The 26312-nt window shown below is 36.3% G+C and overlaps 1 long non-coding RNA gene across 1 annotated transcript; it reads right to left on the bottom strand.

Annotated features, from left to right (window-relative positions):
• Window positions 1-1688: 1688 nt before the first annotated feature.
• LOC107970802 (uncharacterized) lies at window positions 1689-25777 on the bottom strand. The gene is made up of 3 exons (XR_001713710.4): window positions 25559-25777; window positions 17648-17756; window positions 1689-3240 (listed from the first exon to the last, which is right to left on the bottom strand). It is a non-coding gene; the product is annotated as an uncharacterized LOC107970802 (long non-coding RNA).
• Window positions 25778-26312: the final 535 nt, after the last annotated feature.

Genomic DNA, 26312 nt, shown 5'->3' with positions numbered 1-26312 from the left:
TTCACAAGCAGAAGGACTCTTTCTGTGGCCACCACAGCTGGGAATGTGCTGGCTCACTCCTGAAGCCAGCACAGCACTGGGTCTCACCCAAGGCTCATGGTAGTACTGCCTGGTTATTGCTAATTTTTATTCAAGGCTCAAGGTCTCTTTAGTCAACAGGTAATGAATCTTGCCAAAACCGGGTCCTTCCCTTTAAGTCAGTGGGTTCTCTTCCAGCTCACTGTGTTTCTAGAAATGTTGCCTGGGAGGCTAGGGCCTGGAATGGGGGCATCAGGCTTGGGGCCTTATACCACTGTGGGTAGCCTGGTATCCAGATTGCAAGATAAAGTCCTCTTTACTCTTCCCTCTCCTTTCCTCAAGCTAAGCAAGGGAGTCTCTCCCAGATCTGCGAGCTGTATTGCCTGGGGTTAGTGAAGGGGTGATGCAAACACTCATTCGGCTACCACATCTGGGGTTTCACTAGTTCACAAGTACCCCAATTCCACTGGCTCCGAGCCCAGCATAGCACCAGGACTTGCCCAGGATTACAGTTCTTGTGGCTTAGACTGCCTTTCTAGTTGATTTGGAACCCCAGAGCACTTTAGCCCATGGAGGAAAGGCTTCCTGGAATTCAGGTTCTGACCGCTGGGATGGATGATTTCTATCTCGTTAGGGCTGGTCTAAATGCTCCCTCTCTGGGTACCAGCGGAATTCTACCTTGTGTTGCTTTCCACTGTGACAGACAGCACTGAGTTTCAATTCAAGGTCCACAATTACTGCACTCTCCCTTCCCCAAACACAGATTCTCTCTCTGCACCATGTGGCTGCTGCAGGAAACTGGTGAGGGATGGTGTCGACAATTCAAGACTGTTTTTTCCTACCCTCTTTAGTGCCTCTTTCCCTGATGTGATGTTAAAACCAGGTATTATGATCATCGTTCACCTGATTTTTGGTTCTTATGAAAGTGCTTCCTTGTGTGGATAGTTCAATTTGGTGTTCTTCCAGGGGGAGATAATCACTGAAGCGTTCTTGCTCTGCCTGCTTCTAGCTGTTTGTTTTTAAATTTAAAAATTTAAACTAGTCTCACTTTCCAAAATGATTCTGTGCTAAAAATTTCTGTAAGAGAGATGATTTTAAAAGTCTAATTCATTTAAAATAGTAGAATTTTCTTATTTTCTGGGAATTTAAAAAATATTTATTTATCTAAGTGCTTATTTTTCTCCATAAAGCAATCCCATCAGTGTTCTTTTAATGTAAAATATAAAACAATATAGTTTATTAAAAGCTTTCAGAGGCAGGAAAACCATGAAAGGTAAAGCATTGCTTGAGTATAGACAATGATATAAAGAGAGACAAACAGATGCAGAGAGAACATATAGCTTCAGTTCTACAATTTCAGTCACAGGCAGGTCAAAGCAAATACAAACATTAAAACAGATTTTACACACATCAAAAAGTTGTTCTTGCCAATGGCTACAGAATTTGTAAATTAATTTGAGTTCAAAATAAACTATCAAAAAGACTAAACACTAGATTCTCTTGTCTTTCATCTAATAGGAAATAGATGTCTACCATCCAGCAATAATAATCACCAAATGGTTAAGCCAGAGGTTGGCAAACTATGGCTCACTGTCTATTTTTGGATGACACAAGAAGAGATTTTTCCATTTTTAAATGGTTGGAAAAAATCAAAATAATAATAATATTTTGGGACATATAAAAAGCTTTATTAAGAAATTAAATTTTTAGTGCCTATACTTAAAGCTTTATTGGACTGAGCCATGTTTATCATTTGCATATTTTCAATAACTAGTTTTGAACTTGCCATGGTCTGAATGTTTGTGTCCCACTCCAATTCACATGTTAAAATTCCAAACCCCAAGACGATGGTATTAGGAAGTAGGGCCTTTAGGAGGTGATTAGGACATGAGGGTGGAGGCCTTATAGATAAAATTAGTGGCCTTATAAAACAGATCCAGGAGAGACCCCTTGTAAGAATACAAGGAGAAGGTGTCATCAACTTGAGTATCCATTACCTAAAATGCTTGAGACCAGAAGTGTTTCAGATTTTGAATTTTAAAAATACTCATACTGACAGTACAGGTGTATTAGTGCTGATGCATGTGTTTCAATGATTATTTCCCACTCATTACCTCTTATTTTGTATATTTGTGCTTGCTTTTTTTTTTTTTTTTCAAATTAAGTTAGCTAGTTGTTTACTTTGCTGGATATTTTTATGAACCATCACTATTTTTGCTGTTTTACTAATTTCTACCTGATTAATTTCGGCTTCTATCTGTATAATTTTGCTCTTTGTCCTTTCTTTTGTTTAATTTAAAGTTCCTTTTCAAACTTTTGTGTTAGAAAATATTATCTTATCATTTTTATTAAAATAATTATGTAAGGCTATGTATTGTATTTAAATAATTGCTTTAATTATATATTTTGATATATAGTATTTTCATTAAAAGTATGTTCTAAAAATTCTGTAACTTCAGGGCTCTTTTCTCTTTTTGTCTAAGTGTTCTTTCACAGAGAGTTAAAATTGCAGACATTTTGGATGGGGATTTGATTATTTATTTTGATTTAGTTTCTATTTCCTTGCATTGTGATCACAGAATATTATTAATCTTTTGTTTTTATTTTATCGAGACAGCTGAAATTGTGGAGCAGAAATTGTGGAGAAGATAAAAGCCATGTCCCCTATGCCATGTTTAAATTACCTCATCCACAGAATTCACAAGTATAATAAAATTATTGTTTTACATCAATAAGTTTTGGTTCTGACCAAAATCATTTGTTACTCTTTATTGATAACTGGAACATGGTAAGACATAAGGAAAATTTACTTTATGATTTTAAAGAATAAAAGAAACTCAGCATTGGTTATCACACTACAGATCACAAAACCCAATCAGCCTCCTGATGTTTGAATTCCCTCTAAACGAAGTTGCTAGTCATCATCATCCATACCCGATTCATACACTTCCAGTTACTGAGAGTTTACTTATTATACAAGCTTTCATAATCAGGCTAAAATTATTTTTTCTTTCTGGCATTAGGTCGTAGGACATGATAAAAAAGAAAAAAAGAAAAAAGGTGGGAAGACTGAGAACTCACCTATTGATTCAGACTAAAACCCAATTCAGCTTTTCCAGAAGACAGAGTGTATGTAATTGTTTCTCTGGTTCAGTTTTTCCAACATGTAATAGAGCTGAGTAGGTGTAACAGCTTTTATAATTTCTGCTTTTAGCTTCTGTTCTGTATAAAATAAATTTAAAAATGGTACTTTGTTTAGTATTCAATTTATCAGATATCTGGCAGTCAAAAATGGCTGATCAGAACAATTTTTTTTTGTTTTTTACTAATACGAAAGCATTTCTTTGACTAATGAAAAAATATGTGACGACTGTTCTTTTTCCTTTAATGATGCGCAAAAGTGTCATCTGTCTCTATAATATACGCCCATTGCTGGCTACTTACCTCAATATTCAGAATCACTAATTTGTGAGCCATAGTTGTGCTTCTTCAGAGTTTATCATTTTTTACAGTCTTTTTTTTTTTTTTTTTTGAGATAGAGTTTTGTTCTGTCACCCAGGCTGGAGCACGGTGGCACGATCTTGGCTCACTGCGACCTCCGCCTCCTGGGTTAAAGTGATCCTTCTGTCTCAGCCTCCCGAGTAGCTGGGACTACAGGTGTGTGCCACCACGCCCAGCTAATTTTTTAATTTTCAGTAGAGACAGGGTTTCACCATGTTGCCCAGGCTGGTCTTGAACTCCTGACCTCAAGTGAGGCCTCCCAAAGTGCTGGGATTACAGGAGTGAGCCACCGCACCCGGCCAGTAATTGTTTTTCTCTTTGTCATCTGACCTCAGGATAGGAAACTGTTTTCAAATGTCCATCATTTACAAACCTTGGATTTGTGTTGTGGGCTCTTATAGCTTTCAATATCCTCAAAGGCTTTGAGCTCAGTCTCTGAATTCATCTCAGCTCTCCATCTTTATATCAGTGATAGCAATCGTTAGATTAAACCCCCAAAGACTTTCTGAACCTAAAGCCTTCGAGATCAATCTCTAATTCTCCTAGAATTGACCCAAATATTATGACTGAATGAAATCTGATCCTATGAACAGAGATAGCCCATTGTTATGCCAGAATTCTTGGTGCTATTCTGCACCAGAGACTTCTGTGAATCTGTGTCTTCTGAGGACTGAACAAAACTGAAATGACATCCTGGATTTGGAAGCACTCATATTATCTGATATTGATTTTTTAAATTTTGGAGAACATAGTTTTTAAAAATATAATTGTCAGGATCATTATTATTTAATGATGTGTTGAAAATGTTGCCAGCATAAAAAGAAAAGAAGTAAGACATACCACTGGAAAAATGGAAAAAAATTACAAATTATACATAGAAAATCCAAGAGAAACAATTAAAAATTTCTAAAATAAATGATTTGAGATTTAAAAAATATTTTTAAATCTATGCTATTCATAACCCATGAGTAGATGCAGTGGGAAAATAAAAGTTTTCATTTACAATATATTTTTTAAATATTCAGAAAAAGACTTTGGATTTAACTTGTTTGTGCAGGACTTACATGTCCACAATTAAAATTTTATTGTCAGAGAAATACTGAAGAAATTTAAATAATATAGGAAAATGTACACTATATAATTTTGACTGAGAAATTGGTAAATACAATGTGATCTGAATTATGTTTCCATTATGTCTATGAATAGAAACATGACCAAAAGGAAGCATAGAAAAATTTAATGTTGGTTTTCTCTATGTTTTAAGTTATTGCTATTTTTCCCTAAAAGAGTACTCTATTGTCAAAAATTTTTATCATGGGCATATATTTTATAATTTGAATAAAATTATATATATATATAACAATTTGGTAAAAGTAATTAAAAGTGAACAAAGTTGTGACAATCTTCCAAATATGAATTTTAAAAATTAGAAATGCCTGATCCCCTTACTCAAGCCTTGTGTTATTCTGAAACAAATTCCAGACATCATATTATTTCAGCCTCAATTATTTCAGAATGTTTCCAAAGTAAAATAAATCTTTTTTAAAAAAAAAAACTCAATAACATTAATATAGGAAAAAATTTAACAATATTTCTTAATATTATCAAATATTCACTCAGTATTCAAATTCTCTGGTTGTCTAATTTTTCCTTACAATGTTTAAATCATAATTCAGATAAAATACATGCATTGTAATGGTTGACATGTCTCTTCAGTCTGTTTTAATCTCTAAGCTTTTCCTCAGTCTTTTTCGACTTGAATTTTATTTGTTGGATAAACTTGGTCTTTGAACTTTTAGATTTTCCCATCACCTGGAACAATTGGATTTTGCTCATTAATCCCTGTGTATTATTTAGTATATTCCCTGTATTCTCTATAAATTTCCAGTTAGAACTAGAGGTTTTATCAGATTCACATGTATTTTCTTCATTTTTTGATGTCATTCACCATTTGTAGGTATTTTTAAACATATTCAAAATTTTTTGACACTCCACCATTAAGAGATTCTCCTCAAATCTCAATTTACTCTAGTGATTTTCTTGTAACCAGTAGAGTACAGTGGAAATAATGCTGTGAGACTTTTGAAGCTAGATCAGAGAAAAATTATGCAGCTCCCCTGGCTCTTTTTGGATGCTCACTAGGGCAATCTTTTCCTTTCTGGGGCGATTTAATCCTCTCTCCCATTTTGGGGACATTTAGTAATGTCTGGAGACAATAGGGAGGGTGGTGCTACTGCCATCTAGTGGGTAGAGGCAAGGATACTGCTAAACATCCTGCAATGCACAGGACAGACCCCCCTACAAGAAGATGTCAATAGTTCCAAGGTTGAGAACAACCGCGATATGACAAGTCTAATTACTCTGAGATTGCTATGCTGGATAATCCACTTGTAGATATTCCAGTCAATCCCATTAGAGCTCTCAGTTGAGAGCCAGCATCTTTTAGCCTTGAGAACCAACCATTCTGGATATTCAGTCCAGTTGAGTCTTCAGATCACTGTGGCCTTGGCTGACCTTTACTTAGAATTGCCTGAGAGACCCCAAGAGAGAAATGCCCAGCCAAGTTCTTCCTGAATTTCCAACACAAAATTCTGAGCAAAATAAAAGATTGTTTAAATCTACCAAGGACTGGTTACTATTGTTAAATAACAATAGTAACAGGAACTAGTCAATGTTTACATCTATTCATAGATTAGAAGTTACAAAATGGATATACTATAATTCTATTATTATTTCCTTATGTATTAATTGGAATCTTTTTATAAGGAGACACTTTTCCCATTGAGTATTTGATTACTGTAAAGTACAGTTTACATAAGAAAATCAGTATGAATCCTTGACTTTACAATTTAGTAAAACTGCAAAATCTTTTTAAAAAATAGAATAAAAGAGGGGAGAAAAATCTTAAGAAAATATCATGAAAGCAAGAACTGTGGGTTTATAGATTACTTTGAATTGTTACATTGACAGCTGACTGCTCAATGTTCACAATGGAAGGCAGGTATCAGTAGATGATGGTTTTAATTTGCTGAAAGGAAAGAATTGCCATACTAGAATTCTATACACAGTGAAAATATTCATCAAGATTGTGAAATAATAATCACATTCAAAGACATGATTACAATAAAAATGAGTGTTTGTACCAGCTACAAGTCTGACTGAAAGCAAATAGAACTAAGTTTTTGAAATAATTGTATTCCTGAATAAATCATAAGCCTCTACTCAAATTCTTTTAACTTTTTGGGACTTACAACTATATTTGCCACTGTTGCGTTATCATAAAATGGACTACAAATAAGGTATATTTTCCAACATCCATTACGAATACATCCAACCAAGATAACAGAAAATGGAGACTATTGCAGGAGGCAAGACAAGGGCCATAATGGATAGTGGTCAAGGACCCAGAGAGCAGACTCAGGTCTAATCGTGTAAATGCTCATCCCTAAGATAGTGAATCTTCACAATGTCTGGTCCTGGACAATTTCTGCATTGCCACATACCACTTACTGATCTGTTTCTTCCATTGTTTCTTTTTCTAAATGATAATCCTCATTGCAATTATCTTATCCCCGTTATAGCATAGTATATTCAATATATGAAAAGAGCAGAAGATAACTATTCTTTCAGATCATAGGTTTAAGAAACAAGAAAATCTACATCAGAGACTTATAGAAAAAGCTGTGAATAATCCATACCAGAAAAACTTCCATAGTCAATGTCCACCTTGGGTGTGGGATTAAAGAGTGGCACTCTCTGTGCAGTCCTTGGCTAGACATATTTCCTCATTTTATAGATGAGGATATTGATTTAATAAGTAACTTATTGATTTTTAAAAATACCTCTTTTTATCACAGAGTATTTTAGTTGAATAATGGAAAAATTTGAGGATAGATATGTTGATGCTGTTTGATATAAATATAAATTAAATGCGTTAGTATAAAAAGAAATTATAAGAAATTGAGTCTAATTATCATTAAGAAAGTTGAAGTTTCTCTGTTTCCACTTTTCAGCCTTTTGTGCTATCATTAGACTATTGTCAATGAGTCATTATAAGCAAAGTGAAGTAGACTGCAGGTGTTGCTAATGATCACTTCTATATTTTCACAGTGTTCCAAAGCTGTACTTTATTACTTATTCCAGATTTAGCTATTTTTATTTTAATTGGTACTTTTAGAGATTTGGTTCCCAACCAGCTGGCATCGTCCATCAGGTGAAGCAGAGAAATAGCACTTTTGTTATGGTAAAAGTGAAAGCAAATTGACTATTATCTATCAATCACAATCTGAAATAGGGCACTGCTCCTATGTTGACTCATACTTTCATAAGATAATGACTGAGGGTATTGTCCTCTGAGAGGACTTTTACTTTTACCACACAAAGATATATTGAACACCCACAAAATAGCATTAGAAGAAAATAAGAAACCCTAGCATAGTTTGATATTTCTTGATTTTGATGTTTTATACATCACTAGTGAAACTAAGTTATTGGTCACATCAATAAAGCAATAGTTGAGACACATATGAAAACACAGAAATAACGTACAAATTTGCTGATCACTGAAGTAATGTGCACATATTACTTTGTTTTTTAAAAATATTTATTTTATTATTATTATACTTTAAGTTTTAGGGTACATGTGCACAATGTGCAGGTTAGTTACACATGTATACATGTGCCATGCTGGTGTGCTGCGCCCATTAACTTGTCATTTAGCATTAGGTATATCTCCTAATGCTATCCCTCCCCCCTCCCCCCACCCCACAACAGTCCTCAGAGTGGGATGTTCCCCTTCCTGTGTCCATGTGTTCTCATTGTTCAATTCCCACCTATGAGTGAGAACATGCGGTGTTTGGGTGTTTGGTTTTTTTGTCCTTGCAATAGTTTGCTGAGAATGATGATTTCCAATTTCATCCATGTCCCTACAAAGGACATGAACTCATCATTTTTTATGGCTGCGTAGTATTCCATGGTGTATATGTGCCACATTTTCTTAATCCAGTCTATCATTGTTGGACATTTGGGTTGGTTCCAAGTCTTTGCTATTGTGAATAGTGCTGCAAGAAACATACGTGTGCATGTGTCTTTATAGCAGCATGATTTATAGTCCTTTGGGTATATACCCAGTAATGGGATGGCTGGGTCAAATGGTATTTCTAGTTCTAGATCCCTGAGGAATTGCCACACTGACTTCCACAATGGTTGAACTAGTTTACAGTCCCACCAACAGTGTAAAAGTGTTCCTATTTCTCCACATCCTCTCCAGCACCTGTTGTTTCCTGACTTTTTAATGATCTCCATTCTAACTGGTGTGAGATGGTATCTCATTGTGGTTTTGATTTGCATTTCTCTGATGGCCAGTGATGGTGAGCATTTTTTCATGTTTTTTGGCTGCATAAATGTCTTCTTTTGAGAAGTGTCTGTTCATGTCCTTCGCCCACTTTTTGATGGGGTTGTTTGTCTTTTTCTTGTAAATTTGTTTGAGTTCATTGTAGATTCTGGATATTAGCCCTTTGTCAGATGAGTATGTTGCGAAAATTTTCTCCCATTTTGTAGGTTGCCTGTTCACTCTGATGGTAGTTTGTTTTGCTGTGCAGAAGCTCTTTAGTTTAATTAGATCCCATTTGTCAATTTTGGCTTTTGTTGCCATTGCTTTTGGTGTTTTAAACATGAAGTCCTTGCCCATGCCTATGTCCTGAATGGTAATGCCTAGGTTTTCTTCTAGGGTTTTTATGGTTTTAGGTCTAACATGTAAGTCTTTAATCCATCTTGAACTGATTTTTGTATAAGGTGTAAGGAAGGGATCCAGTTTCAGCTTTCTACATATGGCTAGCCAGTTTTCCCAGCACCATTTATTAAATAGGGAATCCTTTCCCCATTGCTTGTTTTTCTCAGGTTTGTCAAAGATCAGATAGTTGTAGATATGTGGCGTTGTTTCTGAGGGCTCTGTTCTGTTCCATTGATCTATATCTCTGTTTTGGTACCAGTACCATGCTGTTTTGGTTACTGTAGCCTTGTAGTATAGTTTGAAGTCAGGTAGCGTGATGCCTCCAGCTTTGTTCTTTTGGCTTAGAATTGACTTGGTGATGTGGGCTCTTCGTTGGTTCCATATGAACTTTAAAGTAGTTTTTTCCAAATCTGTGAAGAAAGTCATTGGTAGCTTGATGGGGATGGCATTGAATCTATAAATTACCCTGGGCAGTATGGCCATTTTCACAATATTGATTCTTCCTACCCATGAGCATGGAATGTTCTTCCATTTGTTTGTATCCTCTTTTATTTCATTGAGCAGTGGTTTGTAGTTCTCCTTGAAGAGGGCCTTCACATCCCTTGTAAGTTGGATTCCTAGATATTTTATTCTCTTTGAAGCAATTGTGAATGGGAGTTCACTCATGATTTGGCTCTCTGTTTGTCTGTTATTGGTGTATAAGAATGCCTGTGATTTTTGTACATTGATTTTGTATGCTGAGACTTTGCTGAAGTTGCTTATCAGCTTAAGGAGATTTTGGGCTGAGACAATGGGGTTTTCTAGATATACAATCATGTCATCTGCAAACAGGGACAATTTGAATTCCTCTTTTCCTAATTGAATACCCTTTATTTCCTTCTCCTGCCTAATTGCCCTGGCCAGAACTTCCAACACTATGTTGAATAGGAGTGGTGAGAGAGGGCATCCCTGTCTTGTGCCAGTTTTCAAAGGGAATGCTTCCAGTTTTTGCCCATTCAGTATGATATTGGCTCTGGGTTTGTCATAGATAGCTCTTATTATTTTGAAATACGTCCCATCAATACCTAATTTATTGAGAGTTTTTAGCATGAAGCATTGTTGAATTTTGTCAAAGGCCTTTTCTGCATCTATTGAGATAATCATGTGGTTTTTGTCTTTGGTTCTGTTTATATGCTGGATTACATTTATTGATTTGCATATATTGAACCAGCCTTGCATCCCAGGGATGAAGCCCACTTGATCATGGTGGATAAGCTTTTTGATGTGCTGCTGGATTTGGTTTGCCAGTATTTTACTGAGGATTTTTGCATCAATATTCATCAGGGTTATTGGTCTAAAATTCTCTTTTTTGGTTGTGTCTCTGCCCGGCTTTGGTTTCAGGATGATGCTGGCCTCATCAAATGAATTAGGGAGGATTCCCTCTTTTTCTATTGATTGGAATAGTTTCAGAATGAACGGTACCAGTTCCTCCTTGTACCTCTGGTAGAATTTGGCTGTGAATCCATCTGGTCCTGGACTCTTTTTGGGTGGTAAGCTATTGATTATTGCCACAATTTCAGAGCCTGTTATTGGTCTATTCAGAGATTCAACTTCTTCCTGGTTTAGTCTTGGGAGGGTGTATGTGTCGAGGAATTCATCCATTTCTCCTAGATTTTCTAGTTTATTTGCGTAGAGGTGTTTGTAGTATTCTCTGATGGTAGTTTGTATTTCTGTAGGATCGGTGGTGATATCCCCTTTATCATTTTTTATTGCGTCTATTTGATTCTTCTCTCTTTTCTTCTTTATTAATCTTGCTAGCCGTCTATCAATTTTGTTGATCTTTTCAAAAAACCAGCTCCTGGATTCATTAATTTTTTGAAGGGTTTTTTGTGTCTCTATTTCCTTCAGTTCTGCTCTGATTTTAGTTATTTCTTGCCTTCCGCTAGCTTTTGAATGTGTTTGCTCTTGCTTTTGTAGTTCTTTTAATTGTGATGTTAGGGTGTCAATTTTGGATCTTTCGTGCTTTCTCTTGTGGGCATTTCGTGCTATAAATTTCCCTCTACACACTGCTTTGAATGTGTCCCAGAGATTCTGGTATGTTGTGTCTTTGTTCTCGTTGGTTTCAAAGAACATCTTTATTTCTGCCTTCATTTCGTTATGTACCCAGTAGTCATTCAGGAGCAGGTTGTTCAGTTTCCACGTAGTTGAGTGGTTTTGAGTGAGTTTCTTAATCCTGAGTTCTAGTTTGATTGCACTGTGGTCTGAGAGACAGTTTGTTATAATTTCTGTTCTTTTACATTTGCTGAGGAGAGCTTTACTTCCAACTATGTGGTCAATTTTGGAATAGGTGTGGTGTGGTGCTGAAAAAAATGTATATTCTGTTGATTTGGGGTGGAGAGTTCTGTAGATGTCTATTGGGTCTGCTTGGTGCAGAGCTGAGTTCAATTCCTGGGTATCCTTGTTAACTTTCTGTCTCGTTGATCTGTCTAATGTTGACAGTGGGGTGTTAAAGTCTCCCATTATTATTGTGTGGGAGTCTAAGTCTGTTTGTAGGTCACTAAGGACTTGCTTTATGAATCTGGGTGCTCCTGTATTGGGTGCATATATATTTAGGATAGTTAGCTCTTCTTGTTGAATTGATCCCTTTACCATTATGTAATGGCCTTCTTGCACATATTACTTTTTATCTCCCCCTTTCTACATATACAAGTTCTTAATGCAGGTTATATACTTTAAAAAATAGTATAATGTCTTACATAAGAACTTAATACGTGGACCTTGCAAATGACCTGTGCTCCATAAATGTTTATGGATGATGCAGAATCTTTAATTTATAAACAGCTAATTTGTTATCTTATACTATACACACATATGCTCTACTCCAAAATGCATTTTAGGTCATTTAGCCGTGCTTTGCAGTAGTCCTGCTTCCCAGTTGTTTCACATTTCTTTTGGGTGTCCTGGAGTGGCTATATTCCCTGAATTGTTAGTTTACTGCAAAATTTTGACATGTTACTGCAGGTGAGATTTTATGCTTTGTTCCCTCTTTAATCAATACCAAACACCTGATTCTTTTAAACTAAAAATTGCCACAAATTACAGGGAGGTAGATTTTACCAATCTAAAAGAGCTCCATACCATTTTTGTTCATTATAATTTAGAAATTGTATTGACAGATTGTTTTTCTTAAGGCACTTTTTTGTTGCTATTAGAATAAGAAGACTGGGACCTTTCTCCTGACTGCCTTTCACTAGGTTAATCAGTCAGAATTACAGTAGCTTCAATTCAAACAAAGGGAGCAGTGTTGTGTATAATAGAATTAAGGGAAGCAAGTCAGAGTTCAACAAATGGATGCCAAAGTTTGATATGGTGGGAAGAGAAAATTACAAATATGCATATAACCATATCTCTGTGCGTGTGTTTGTGGGTATATTTTGATATACAAAGACACACATAAGTTTAAAAAATATGATTATATATAACATTCAATATTGAATTCAAATAATTCAATATATATTAAATTCAATATATATTGAATTCAAAATATAATTGATATAATTAGTCACAGTATATGCCACAGCCACCACAGAGAAGCAAAGATCAGCTATGAGATTCTTCTGAAAGAAACTATGACTACCACAGCATGGATGTCACTTCTTTTCTAGGAGTGCTACTTTGCTCCAACTACACCAATAAAATAGAAAGTCTGTGTAGTGTCTGGCATCATGTTGATAATGTTCAAAACAATCTTCTCTAGGTTATTCTGATTGGTGTAGCTGAGGTCATATTTCTGGGCAATAATTGCTGGAGAATTAGAGAATTTTGGCTCTGCCTTCCATACTGGGGAGAAGACACCCAATGTGAGATTTTTCCCACATATAGAAAGACTATTCAAAATATGAGTGGCAGGTATGAATATGATCAATTTACATCAAGATATACTGTAGAATAAAATATGTAATTATAATTATTATTTTTCCTCCTACTTAAATAAATTAAATGTGATAATCATAAGTTATCCAAAATATAAATTTGAAAGCAAGTTGTAACTTAAATAACATGCTATTGTTGACCTGTAAAGTATGGCTTAGTTAATAAAAAATATTCCCATAATTTTAAGTTAGCCTCTATAGTAAAAGAAATATGCTTATGTTTAAAATAAAAAGATGTATCAGAGACTAACACTTACTGATAACTTGGATTTACTAGAAAAACCATGTAGTCTGTTGTTGGGATGGAAAAATCATGGTAATATGGTGAATGGCTACCAATTATGTTGATTTAAAAAATAGTGATATAGCTTTATTACATATCTGAAGGTTAGGCCATTTATTTCAACAGAAAGTCAATTCTTATAGGCTTATTCATGTTTAAAGCATTTTAAACTTTATCCAATATTCACCCTGGGCTCACATTTTATGAACAGGTACATAGTAGAAAAGTAATGAGATAAACTTTGATGGCCACATTATTATTGTAAAAATTGTAACATGAATGAGAAACACTTCTGGGGGTTTCTGAATATTGAATGAAATAAAATCTCCTGTATCTTAAGAGAGTTATGTCATATTGGGACATTCAACACAGTGTATTTGAGGCAGGACTGGAGGCACTTCCATGAAAGAAACAATTATAGCTAAAACCCCAAAGGATGGGCTGATGCCCTAATGGATCCTTTTTATATCACTAATTGTGGCAATTTTGTGGGTGAAAGGAACAAAACACAAAGCAGCAAGAAGGAAAACTTGAAGTACTTATGTTTTAAAAAACATCATTTAATAAGTTATAAGAAGACTAAAAGGAAGTCAAGCAACTGAGTGGGGAAATGTGGTTTTATTCCCCAGATAGTCCTTAAAAGATGAGAAGGAGAAGAAGCTGAGTATAGACTGTGGATAAAATATTTACAAAATAAACCCCACAGGAAATAATAATTGAATGTTTTATATTTTGACATTCAACTTTTATGATTTAATTTTTTTTCTTCATTGAGTTTATTTAAGCTTTCCCCAGGGTCACAGCCTTGAAAAACTTTTAAAAAATAAGACTTTTGTTTACCAGGCAGATTTTTATAGCTATCTTTAAACTGAAGTATCTATTTTGTTAAAATTGTTTTACAAGGGCTGCTGTTCAGCATTTTTAAGGTGTCAGCCACTCCACTAGAAAAAAAAAAATCCTTATAGTTTGGCAAAGGCAATGCCTTTTGCACTGAATTTTTAAAAGTTTTCTGTGCTACGTTATTTCTTCTTATCAAATATGAATAACACCTTCAATACCTATATATGGAAATATATAATAATATTCTTATAAATATTTTCCATTGCAAGGTAATTAAGTTTATGTGCTTAATATAGGAAACGTATTATGTGACAGTAATTCAAACTATTTATTTGCTCATTTGTTTACTCCATTACTGTTTAATTTATTCCTCTGTATATTCATTCATTTATTAATTCATTCAAATACAACCTGCCACATACGACTTATAATGCTAGGAGATGCTAGTGAAAGAAAGAAAGCAAAGAAAAAGAAAAGACAGAGACAAAGAAAGAAAGGTGAAAAAGGAAAGAAATAGAAAGAGAAAGAAAGAAAAGAAAGAAAGAACAAAAAAAGCAAAAAAGAAAAAGTGAAACGGTGCTAGAGCTTTCACGGTAGAGTGGAGTTAACTCCTTTCTGCTTCCACATGGAATAGTGGAATGGGCTTTACAGTGTGTACAGGTTTTAGAATTTTTACAGGCTGATTTGTGATTGGATGTGGGTTTGATCTGGGTAGAAAGGGAGAAGTAGAACCAAAGGATACCGTGCTTCAGCTCTTCCAGTCTCTTCCCCTTTCTTTCCACCACATCGAAATCTCTAGGTATAGAAAGTCAGTGACTATGTCAGGCCATTTTGGCTTCCATTGGGAAGAAATGTAGCTATGATGGGATACAGCAGAGTAGGTAAAGAAAGAAACTTGTTAATTTTAAATAAAGTAGGTTAATTATACCATCTGTATAAGATACTATAATAATTTATTTGAAACAAAGTGCATGAATGAAAAGGAGATTATTGAAAGATCAGCAGTTAAGAGTTTACTTCATTTCCTTGTTAGGAAAAATCACCTCCATCTAGAACATTATCTTCCTTGTCACCTTGGTGCTGTCCAAAATTGTGTTAAAAAAAAGGTGATATCTACATTTATTTTAATGATACTGATGAATTTTATTATCAGTAACTGGAGAGATAAAAACTGGCTTTTGTAAAATGAGTCATAGAGACCTTGATAGAAATAAGACCTAGCTATGCTGAGCTATTTAATTAAACATCATGATTCTACAAGTTATATATAATTTGGATGTTTCTTTTTTTAAACTTTTATGTTAGGTTCAGGGATACATGTGCAGGTTTGTTACACAAGTAAACTCCTGCCATGGGGGATTGTTGCACAGATTATTTCATCACCCAGGTACTAAGCCTGGTACCCCATAATTATTTTTTCTGCTCCTTTCTCTCCTCCCACCCTCCACCCTCAAGGAGGCCCCAGTGTCTGTTGTTCCTTTGTGTTCACGAGTTTTCATCATTTAGCTCCAACTTTGGATTTTTCTATAGGCACCTCCAAATAATAAAAAATTTGCTTAATTCAACTGGGTTGATTTTTTTTAACTGAATTGACTGCATAGCTTTTATTTTTCCTTTATAACTTCTGTGAGAAACTCAGGGCCTCTCTATATGGAGTCAAAAGTCTTGAATATACAGAAATAGAATTCCGTTTTCTGGGTAATTTAAAATATCTATTAAAAACTATTATTTATTACATCTCCAGCATCTTTTTTCTGAATATTCATCCAGCTGATAGTTACTGACTAGGAGCTCCGTTTAAGATTGTATGCCATTTACTGAAGGGACCACAGTAGTGATGAGAAAGGTAGCTTAGTTTTGCCTTCACGATTATTCATATATATTCATGTATCTGACTAAATAATTCCAATTTGGTTATATGTTTGTTGTTTTAGAGACAGTCCAAAGTATATTTGCTTTTGGTGAATGCTGGCATTTTTTCTTGATGAAATGAAGTATAAAGAAGTAGCATAAGAAAGTAGCATTGGCAGGAGCAAGTGGCAAGCTTTGTTGGTTTAGCAATCAAAAAGTTATCTACTGTGCAGATATTTTATACATATATATAATATGTATACAAATACACACAAACGTGTGTATATATATTTTGGGTATATATATTTGCAAAACATTTATAAAGCTGTTATCATGACTTTCTTTCTTTTTTTTAAAACCACCAATACATGGTAGGAAATGTTAAATGTTTACAGCAAGCTGCTTATTTTATTTTCCTTTATTTGGATGAAGTGCCTTCAGACTAATCCATATTCTCACCTCTGCCCCATCCATGAATGTCTTCTTATTAAAAAAAGAAACAACAACAAGAAATTAACTGTTAAAAGTGTACACAATAATTTCTGAACAAAGGCAATTCCCTGGGAAAAGGTGTTTTAACACACTGAAGTTGTTGTAAGATTTATCACAAGAGATTAATCTTTTACATACACACACACTAAACATGCACATATACAGAAAATACTTGTATGTGAAATATACATATATTGCACATAAGCATTTGCTATGTTTCTCCTGACATACATGACATATCTTATAACTTTTTCAACGGACTCTGAAAATAAACAACTATAAATAAAACAACATAGAAGACTTGAGACTTGATTTCTTTTTTTTCTTGTGAGACAGCCAGCCTCTCTCTATGGAAGCTGTTCTATGGTCTTATACTATAGTTCTGTTGAAAAATTGCACTGGCTTGCCAAATATCTTAATGACTTTTCTCTCAGCAGTTGGTAATGGTGAAATGTTATTCTAGTAACCATAATGTCTCTCATAAAACAATTGCATACAATATGTACTGTACTTCTATTTTAGTGAGCTCTTCTGTCAGAATAGCAGTACCAGTAACCATTTAGCATTTCATAGCAAACTGCTTACCAGTCCTTCAAGTGTAATACTGCAGAAAGTGTGAAGAAATGCGTGATTAAAAACATTTACTGAGAGTGGACCATTTAACGCAACCCGACACTGCAAAATAAACCAGCCTTCACATATGTAGGCGCTCATCATATAAATGACAGTTCTATGTGGTCATTTAATTTTACGATCTCAATTCTCGCATATATTGCTCACATAAATATAGTGTTCTCCTGCAGGGAGGTCTGCTGGGTGTTATAAAATCAGTGAGACCTCAATGGGTTCAAATGGACATCTTTTATAATTATTGCTATAAAATTTCTTGACAATGCATTTTGTTGTCCAATGGCTAAAGAAAATGATTTTCCAAAAGAATGGGTTTCAACAAAGAGAGTAACAGAGCCTGGGAATTGTTCCTGTATTCACCCATATTCAAATTACCTTAGTTACACTCACCTATTGGAGGCTTTCCAGTTCTTCACAATAAGTTCTTAAAATGTGGCTTCCAGTTAGAAGGAGGACAGGTTTGAATTGTTTTCTGGTTTGATGAGGCAAGGTGGATTATCTAGAGGGAAGGATTAATTTGCTGTTAATTGCAGTTAAAATCTATTTACAGAGAATTCTTTCATGCACTTGGACAGATAAAGAAAGATAGGGAAAAGAGTTCCACAAACTCAGGATTAAATATGGTTTAAACAGAAAACATAGCAACTTTGAAAAATTGTACCAAAAGCACCATGAAGAATTGTATTACTTTGTCTGACTTTTTCAGGGTCATATATTTGGCATTACAGAGAATTTAATGTGGTAGATTTTCCCTACTATGTAATGGGACATTTTAATTACCTCTTAGTTTTTATATTTTCTCTAGGATAATAAGTTTGATTAGTATTGTTGCCATGTGTGACAAGTGTTTAATGGCACACTAATTAGATATGGGCATTTGTGTCCTATGGTTATCCTGTAACTACTATAGCAACATATTTTTTACATTGTTCATTTAGAAATGCAATAAAATATTCACTATTTATTGTCGAAAAGAAAATGAATGTTTAATACATTTTCAAGTGTTAAAATGTTAATGTGTAGTCACATTTGTTGAAGTAGAAAGAAGGAAAGTGAACTATGAGCTATAGCTTCGCTCTGTGGTGAAAGTAACAGTGCAGAGTGTGGCACAGGCAGGGAGGGCATGGCCTGAGGGCATTAGGGCTCCTGGCTTATTTGTCCCTAGTTCATCTCTATCATCTCCTGTAGGGATCATTTGTCCTTTGCCTCTGCTGCTTTTGTTGCTAATCTAGCAGCAGCATCAATGTTAGGATGGAGATTTAGCTTTCTCCCACTCTCAATTTTGAGGTTTGATCATGGCTTCACCTCCATATGCAGGGATGAGTATGTAACATAAGTTTAGGACAAAAAGGGAATTACGTTCTGTGCATGACAGTGATTGGTTCGGAGAGCACACGTGACTTAGTTCAGTTACCTCATAATGGGTTTCAGAACTTTTATATAAACCACTAGAAAACAACAACAACAAAGGCTGCTCTGGAAGTTGATCTTGGAGAAGTTGGGAGGAGGGGAAGCTCCATTCCCCTCATCTTATCACCCAATGGGGCTTGAGATTGAGACTTTCACACAGAAGAGAACAGTGAAAAACTGGAGATAATGAGAGACCAGATTATGAATCAGCACTTGGACTCTTCATTTAAGTTTCACCTTAAAGCTAAATCCAGCCCAGAAAGTTTTAGCTAAAGTTGAGTTTCCTGAAATTGAGAGGGCCTTAACTAATTCACATGTCCCTTACCTTAATTTTCTTATGACATCAGTAGCATCACCTTTTCCTGCCTAAAGTAGTTCAGTTCAGTTTTTGATACTTGTAACCAAACTAATACTAATAAACTGTTCTTTGCTGATGGCAGATTCAATATTTTGATCTCCACTTCTCCTGTGTCTAAGCAATCAACTCATTCTTTCATTCCATTAATACAATTGTACAGATACAATTGATATTGAGTGTCTTCTATGTGATAGATACTATTGATGCAACAATAAAAAGCACATAGTCTCTTTCTTCTTAAAGTAGAGAGTCTCATAATAGAGAAGATTATTAACGAAGAAGTTACAATGAGAGGAAGAATACAAAAAGTTTTTAAAAGAATTTAAAAGAACATCAAGCCCTTAAATGTTGGGTCACAGAGGGTCTCCTGGATGAGGGAGCACCAAACCTGAGGCCTGAGAGATAAGTAAAACCAGAAAGGCTGAGGCAAGGCAAGGAGACAGAGAGTTGAAGTCTACCTTCCAAAGAAAACATAAATTAAGTAACTGAAAAGACATACAGAAGGGCTTGATAAAGGGAAATAGCAAGGGAGGTGGTTTAGGAGTGGAAAGAGACAGGATTAAAGGTAAATAGCCATGGGATAAACTTACCCATCAAGGGCCTGGGAAACAAAGGAATTTGAACTTTATCTTAAAAACAGTAAAAAGACAATCAGGTTTCAAATAGGGAGATCGTATGATTAGGTTTTGATGTGTCTAATCCAGATTTAGGTAACCTTATTCAAAAAGATTATTGTAATAAGAGAAGGTAGACTATTTCAATAAGAGCAGAGAGATTATTGAAATAAGAAGGATGCTCCAACAATGACATCTGCAAATGTTTCAAAGTTCAGGCAGAAAAAAACACTTTATTTTTATTTTTTATTTTTTTTGAGACAAGAGTCTTGCTCTGTCTCCCAGGCTGGAGTGCAGTGGTGCAATCTCGGCTCACTGCAAGCTCTGCCTCCCAGGTTCACGCCATTCTCCTGCCTCAGCCTCCCAAGTAGCTGGGACTACAGGTGCCTGCCACCACGTCTGGCTAATTTTTTTTTTTTTTTTGTATTTTTAGTAGAGACGGGGTTTCACCGTGTTAGCCAGGATGGTCTCGATCTCCTGACCTCGTGATCCGCCTGCCTCGGCCTCCCAAAGTGCTGGGATTATAGGCATGAGCCACCGTGTCCAGCCAAAAACACTTTTCTTTTATAGGGGGTAGTGAACAAGGATAGAAAAAATAAACAAGTGTGGGAAAATGAGATGAACGGATGGAAAGGGCATGATTGGATAGCAGATGAGAGAATGTTTTACCCTGAGGTCAGTCTACAACTGTGAGGGACTATTACGGACAATTTCTGTGCTGGCTTATGCTAATGATGGGTCAAAACTTACGGACCTGGGGGAAGGAGAGAAGCTTAACTAGAGATGTTAGGAGGCATTTTGTTCAGATTAGTCAGTAAGTACAGAAAGTTCAGCTAATCACGTATGAGGAAAAGAATGGGAATTTGGAGACTAAATATCTGTGTGTCCTGTTGTCATAGGTAAACAAAGGGAGGAGCTGTGAGTTGTATCTAAGTTACAAGGGGAAGGGTGATTCTTTGCAGTAAGCCATATTCAAAATACAAAAGTGTGGGAGGGCTCCTTAATTGTATCTATTTTCTAGGAGCACAGGGCTCAGGTAAACTTTAACATGGTCAGGTTTCAGAAACATTTTGATTTACCATGGAAAATATCTTGAAAGGGTATGAGGCCAAAGAAATAAGTGTGCAGTAATTCACGTGCAGTTGCCCTGGTCCAAGGTAAAGACACTATGGTCATAAAGAAGCAGCAGATTACAAAGATTTTTAAAATGTAGAAAAAAACAGATTTTAGTGTTTGATTGGACCTGGGATGTGAGCAAAACATTTAAGTCACAAATGTGTCAAGAAGTTAATTCCTTTAGCTGAAATTTTCCCTCTCAAATTCCCCCAATGGCCTCTTTGACTATCAATCTGCAAGAGGTCCTCCGAATCACTGCTTTCCAAGGATGTTTTAATCTTTCAAGGACTCAGGTTTCCTCTGCTATGGCCCCTTTCCCCCATATCCTCTGTCCTCAATAATTTTAGCCTTATGTCTTGTCTTTACTTATTAACAAAAAATAGACTGTAATATCTCTTGTTTTAATCAATGTCTTGTCTCCAAAAGCAACTGTTATGGAGTATACCCCTTAACCTAATATCTCCTTCAGACTTAAAAATGGGGTTTAAAATGATTGCTACCAGTCTTATGTAACTAAGTTTTACAGATCCTTGCCTGGTTTTTGACTGTTAAAAATTTTATTTGATATGTACTGAACAGGTGTTTTAAGGCTGCCTTTAGTAATATAATTTATTTGAACTTTTCTGAAGTGTAGCATAGATGTATAAAAGTACACAGATCCTTTGCAGAAAGAGTGCACACATGCAACCAGCATCCAGATAAAAAAAAAAAAGAACCAGTACCCCAGAAACCCCACACTGTGTCCACTTTTTAAAACACTACATCCTATATTGATCTCTAACACATGCATTAATTTTGCCTATTTAAGTTTTATATAAATCAAATAAGATACTATGCAACCTTTTGTGTCTGGCTTTTCTCTTATTATTTGTGAGATTTACCTATATTGTTACTTATAGTAATCTATTCTCATTGCTGTATTGTATTCCATTATTTGAATACATTATAACTTATATAGTTATTGCCATTGAGAGGCATTTGGATATTTTTTAGTTATAGGTACATGATTAGTGTTATAATAAGAATTATTGTACATGGGTAAATTTTGGGGTACTAATTTAATTTGAAGAACAATTTGTCACTGAATTCCCTTCTAAGCCTTAGATAAATGGTAAACAATTTTTTAACCACTTTGGAGCTTCTTATACATTCTTGTTTGTAGTTATAATCCTAATAGTTATTTAAATGCAGTTCTTTTACCTATGTGACTACGTATGTCTCTACATGTCTATGGATTTTAACTATGATTTTCCATTGGTTTCTCAGGTGGAATTTATTCTTAAATTTTGTTTTTAAGAGAGCTCAGGAAAAATATTTACCTCAGTTTACACAAGTTAAAAAGGCCTTAAGAATGCTTTGAAAACAACTTGCCTATTTATAAAATTATTGATAACATCCTTCTTTTTTTTTCTTTTTTTCTTTTTTTTAACTCAGCTGCGTCATAGCATTGAGTGTTGCTGCAGTAATGTGAAGCAAGCCTACTGTCACCTTCTCATAGAAAATTGGATATCTTTCCTGACTGCCTGTTGTGGACTGAATTGAGTCCACTTCAAAATTCATATGTTAAAGCCCTAACCCCCAATGTCATTGTTAAGGAGGAAATTAAGGTTAAATGAGGTCATATGGGTGGGAACCTTAATTCAATAAGACTGGTGTCCTTATCAGAAGAAAGACACCAAGGATGCATACTCACAGAAAAAAAGCCCTCATGAGACATAGAGAGAAGATGGTCATCAGCAAGGCAAGGAGAGAGGCATCAAGAGAAACCAAACCTGCAGACACTTTGATCTTAGACTTCCAGACTCCATACTGTGAGATAAATTTCTGTTATTTAAGTCACATAGTCTGTGGTATTTTGTTATGGCAACCCTAGCACACTACTACACAGCCCTTTTCATGAGTTATTGTTTTGTTTTGTTTTGTTTTGTTTTGTTTTGTTTTTGCCTAAAATCCAGATCCTGCACAACCATTTCATGACTTTTGATTTCAGGGTATGTCTTGGCATTAATACTTATGTATCAAATTTTTCTGGGACCTATTTTTTTCTTTCAATTGACAAATGCAATTATTTTTATTTTCAGAAAAGTTGCCTTCTATGTTATCTTGAAATATTTTTGTCCTTTTTCTCAATGTAAAAATAATATGCAGCCCTAAAAAGGAATGAAATTATGTCCTATGCAGCAACATGGATGCAGCTGGAGGCCATTATCCTAAGTGAATTAATGCGGAAACAGAAAAGCAAATACCACATGTATTTGTGGATGTGGTATCCACAACCACTTGTAAGTGGATGCTAAACCTTGGGTACTCATAGACATAAAGATGGCAACAATAGACACTGGGGACTACTAGAACAGGGAGGGAGGGAGGGAGGGGGGCAAAGGTTGAAAAACTATCAAGTACTATGCTTACCACCTGAAGGATGGGATCATTTCTACCCCAAACCTCAGCATCACACATTATACCCACATAACAAACCTGCACATGAACCCTCCGAATCTAAAATAAAAGGTGAAAATATTTTTAAAAATTACATCTACAAGGGATCGCCTTTGTCTGCTTCCAGTGATGTTATCTCAAATACTTCCTAATGCCACACTTTTTTATTCTTACAGATCTTTTTTTGTTTGTTTGTTTCGTCTTATATGTGTGCTTCAACAGGTGCATCCTTTCTGACTTAGCATCAGGGTGATGGTAAGATCTGTATTTGAGATTAGGCTATGAGGACTCCTTTTTAGACCCTGAGCCTAGAGCAGATGCTACAAATGCTACAAATGCTACAAACCAGCTTTGTAGCCTAGAAGAACATAAGCCTCCCAAAAGAAACACTTTGCGTGTATAGGTCCCACAAAAAAATCATGAATGAGGGATCATTAATAGAGAGTTTTCTATGCAGACAATATCTCATAGGGTCTAATTCACAGTATTGTTTTATGTCCAACATATTGGTTGCTAGTAACACAGAAAAATGCTTTATAAGAGATTTTTAGAAACACATTATGTCAATGATTAATGCCAATAATTTCTACTTTATCAACAATTATCCAAATCATTAATTTTCCTGATTTGACAAAAGAATAAGATGCAAAGCAGATATATAACTAAAACATGCATTTTTTCCATAAAATAACTCTCCTATTATGAACACATTTAATATTTCTCTTTGTTTAGATCCTTTCAATAAAGATTATATTAACCTCTTCTCTTAATATGTCTTTAAACTTCTTTAAATATTGAAAATTAACTCTTATATAATTAATATAACATTTTGTATTTGTTTTTCTATACTTAGTAGTCCAATTAATAGAAACATATTTTTTAATTCCTCTAAGAAAAAAATAACACCTTTTCTGATACATATCCTTCAATTGCCTTTTACGTGGATTGATAGTCCCCCTAATGCTTCCTCAAGAGTTTCTCCAGTTGGCTTCCCCAGAAACAGATCCTGAAACAAGGATTTGAGTAAAAGTATTTTGTTTGACATATTATTCAAGAAAACATTGATAGGAGAGTAGGAAAGTGAGTCAGCAAGGTGAAGAAAAAAAATGAATGTGCATTAGTGAGCAGATTACTGCTTTTGTCTACTAAAATTCAATCCTGATGGGGGCCTCTGAAAGATTGTAATTTATCTCTGAGAGTTGCCCCAGCAGAGGGACTAGAAAGCTGGGACATTTATCCTTCAACTCTCATCCACCATTGGTTGAGGAATGTTCTTGAGGGGATTAATTCCCCAGCACCTCAGCCTTTCCCATGTTGTGGCTGAGTATGTTCCTCAACACTGTTAATGGCTTCTGAGTGTTGCCTTAAGAAGCTGAATGAGAGCACTAAGTGCTAAGGGGAAACTGGCGGTACCATGACAGGGTCTACTGTGGTCCATCCCTTGTATCCTTCTGATTCACTTATGCTCCACTTTAATTTCACTATGTTTGGTCACTGACTCTTCAAGATGATGTCTAGTTATTTCTTTTTCTTCCTCTCACTCTCTCTCTTTTTTTTTTTTTTAATTCTCTCACAGGTCTGGATAGCTGTTGTTTCAAAAATTAAAAATTCTTAAAAATAATAGGAAACAAACATAAAACTGAAGTTGTGGTTTTGCCTGCAGCTGCAGTCAGCCCCTAGGCCAGAATTTGTAAACTCTATTAATTATCTCACTCCTTTACAACCCAATCTTTATTTCTCTCACTCTCAGATAGCACTTCTGCTAGTCTAGGTTGCTTGCCCAATGGAGTCTAAGCCTCTAAACATATACCTTTACCTTTTTTTTTTTTTTTTGAGATGGCAGAGTCTTGCCTTGTTGCCCGGTGCAGTGCAATGGCATGATCTTGGCTCTCTGCAACCTCCGCCTCCTGGATTCAAACGATTCTCCTGCCTCAGCCTCCCATGTAGCTGGGATTACAGGCTCCTGCCACAATGCCTAGCTAAGCTAATTTTTGTATTTTTAGTAGAGACGGGGTTTCACCATGTTAGCCAGGCTGGTCTCGAACTCCTGACCTCGTGATCTGCCTGCCTCGGCCTCCCACCGGCCGTGAGCCACCAAGCCCAGACCAAACATATACCTTCTTCACTCCTTTATGAGGTATCAATGTAGTTTTTTCATGATAATCAGGATCAATTACACTGCCTGTATAGTACAATGTATGTCTGCTGGTCTAGCATTGGAGACTAAAATGGCCAGGTGATATCCTGAGCTTTATATTTACTAAAATCCATACTTCACCTCCTGGAAGAAACATTTCTATTCTGGGAACCAGATCTTCTAATGTAGTAGTATCTAAAATTTGAGGAACAGAGAGCTCGCCTTACCCAAAATGGTCACTAGGAGTGATGGTAACGAGAGGTGACAGCTGCTGGCAGTCCTCGCAGCCCTCGCTCGCTCTCGGCACCTCCTCTGCCTGGACTCCCACTTTGGCGGCACTTGAGGAGCCCTTCAGCCCGCCCCTGCACTGTGGGAGCCCCTTTCTAGCCTGGCCAAGGCCGGAGCCGGCTCCCTCAGCTTGCAGGCAGGTGTGGCGGGAGAGGCGCGGGCGGGAACCCGGGCTGCACGCTGCGCTTGCGGACTAGCGAAAGTTCCGGGTGGGCGTGGCCTCCCGGGCCCAGCACTCAGAGCGGCCAGCCGGCCCCGCGCCCGGGGCAGTGAGGAGCTTAGCACCTGGGCCAGCAGCTGCTGTGCTCGACTTCTCGCCGGGCCTTAGCTGCCTCCCCGCGGGGTACGGCTCGGGACCTGCAGCCCGCCATGCCTGAGCCTCGCCCCCGCCGTGGGCTCCTGCGCGGCCCGAGCCTCCCCAACCAGCGCCACTCCCTGCTCCACGGCGCCCAGTCCCATCGACCACCCAAGGGCTGAGGAGTGCGGGCGCAGGGCGTGGGACTGGCAGGCAGCTCCACCTGCGGCCCCAGTGCGGGATCCACTGGGTGAAGCCAGCTGGGCTCCTGAGTCTGGTGGGGACTTGGAGAACCTTTATGTCTAGCTAAGGGATTGTAAATACAGCAATCGGCACTCTATCTAGCTCAAGGTTTGTAAACACACCAATCAGCACCCTGTATCTAGCTCAGGGTTTGC

This window comes from Pan troglodytes, chromosome 2 (genome assembly GCF_028858775.2).
Source record: "Pan troglodytes isolate AG18354 chromosome 2, NHGRI_mPanTro3-v2.0_pri, whole genome shotgun sequence".
Lineage (NCBI taxonomy): Eukaryota > Metazoa > Chordata > Mammalia > Primates > Hominidae > Pan > Pan troglodytes.
Note: the sequence above shows the minus strand (reverse complement) of the source record. Positions and strands in the feature narration are given on the sequence as shown.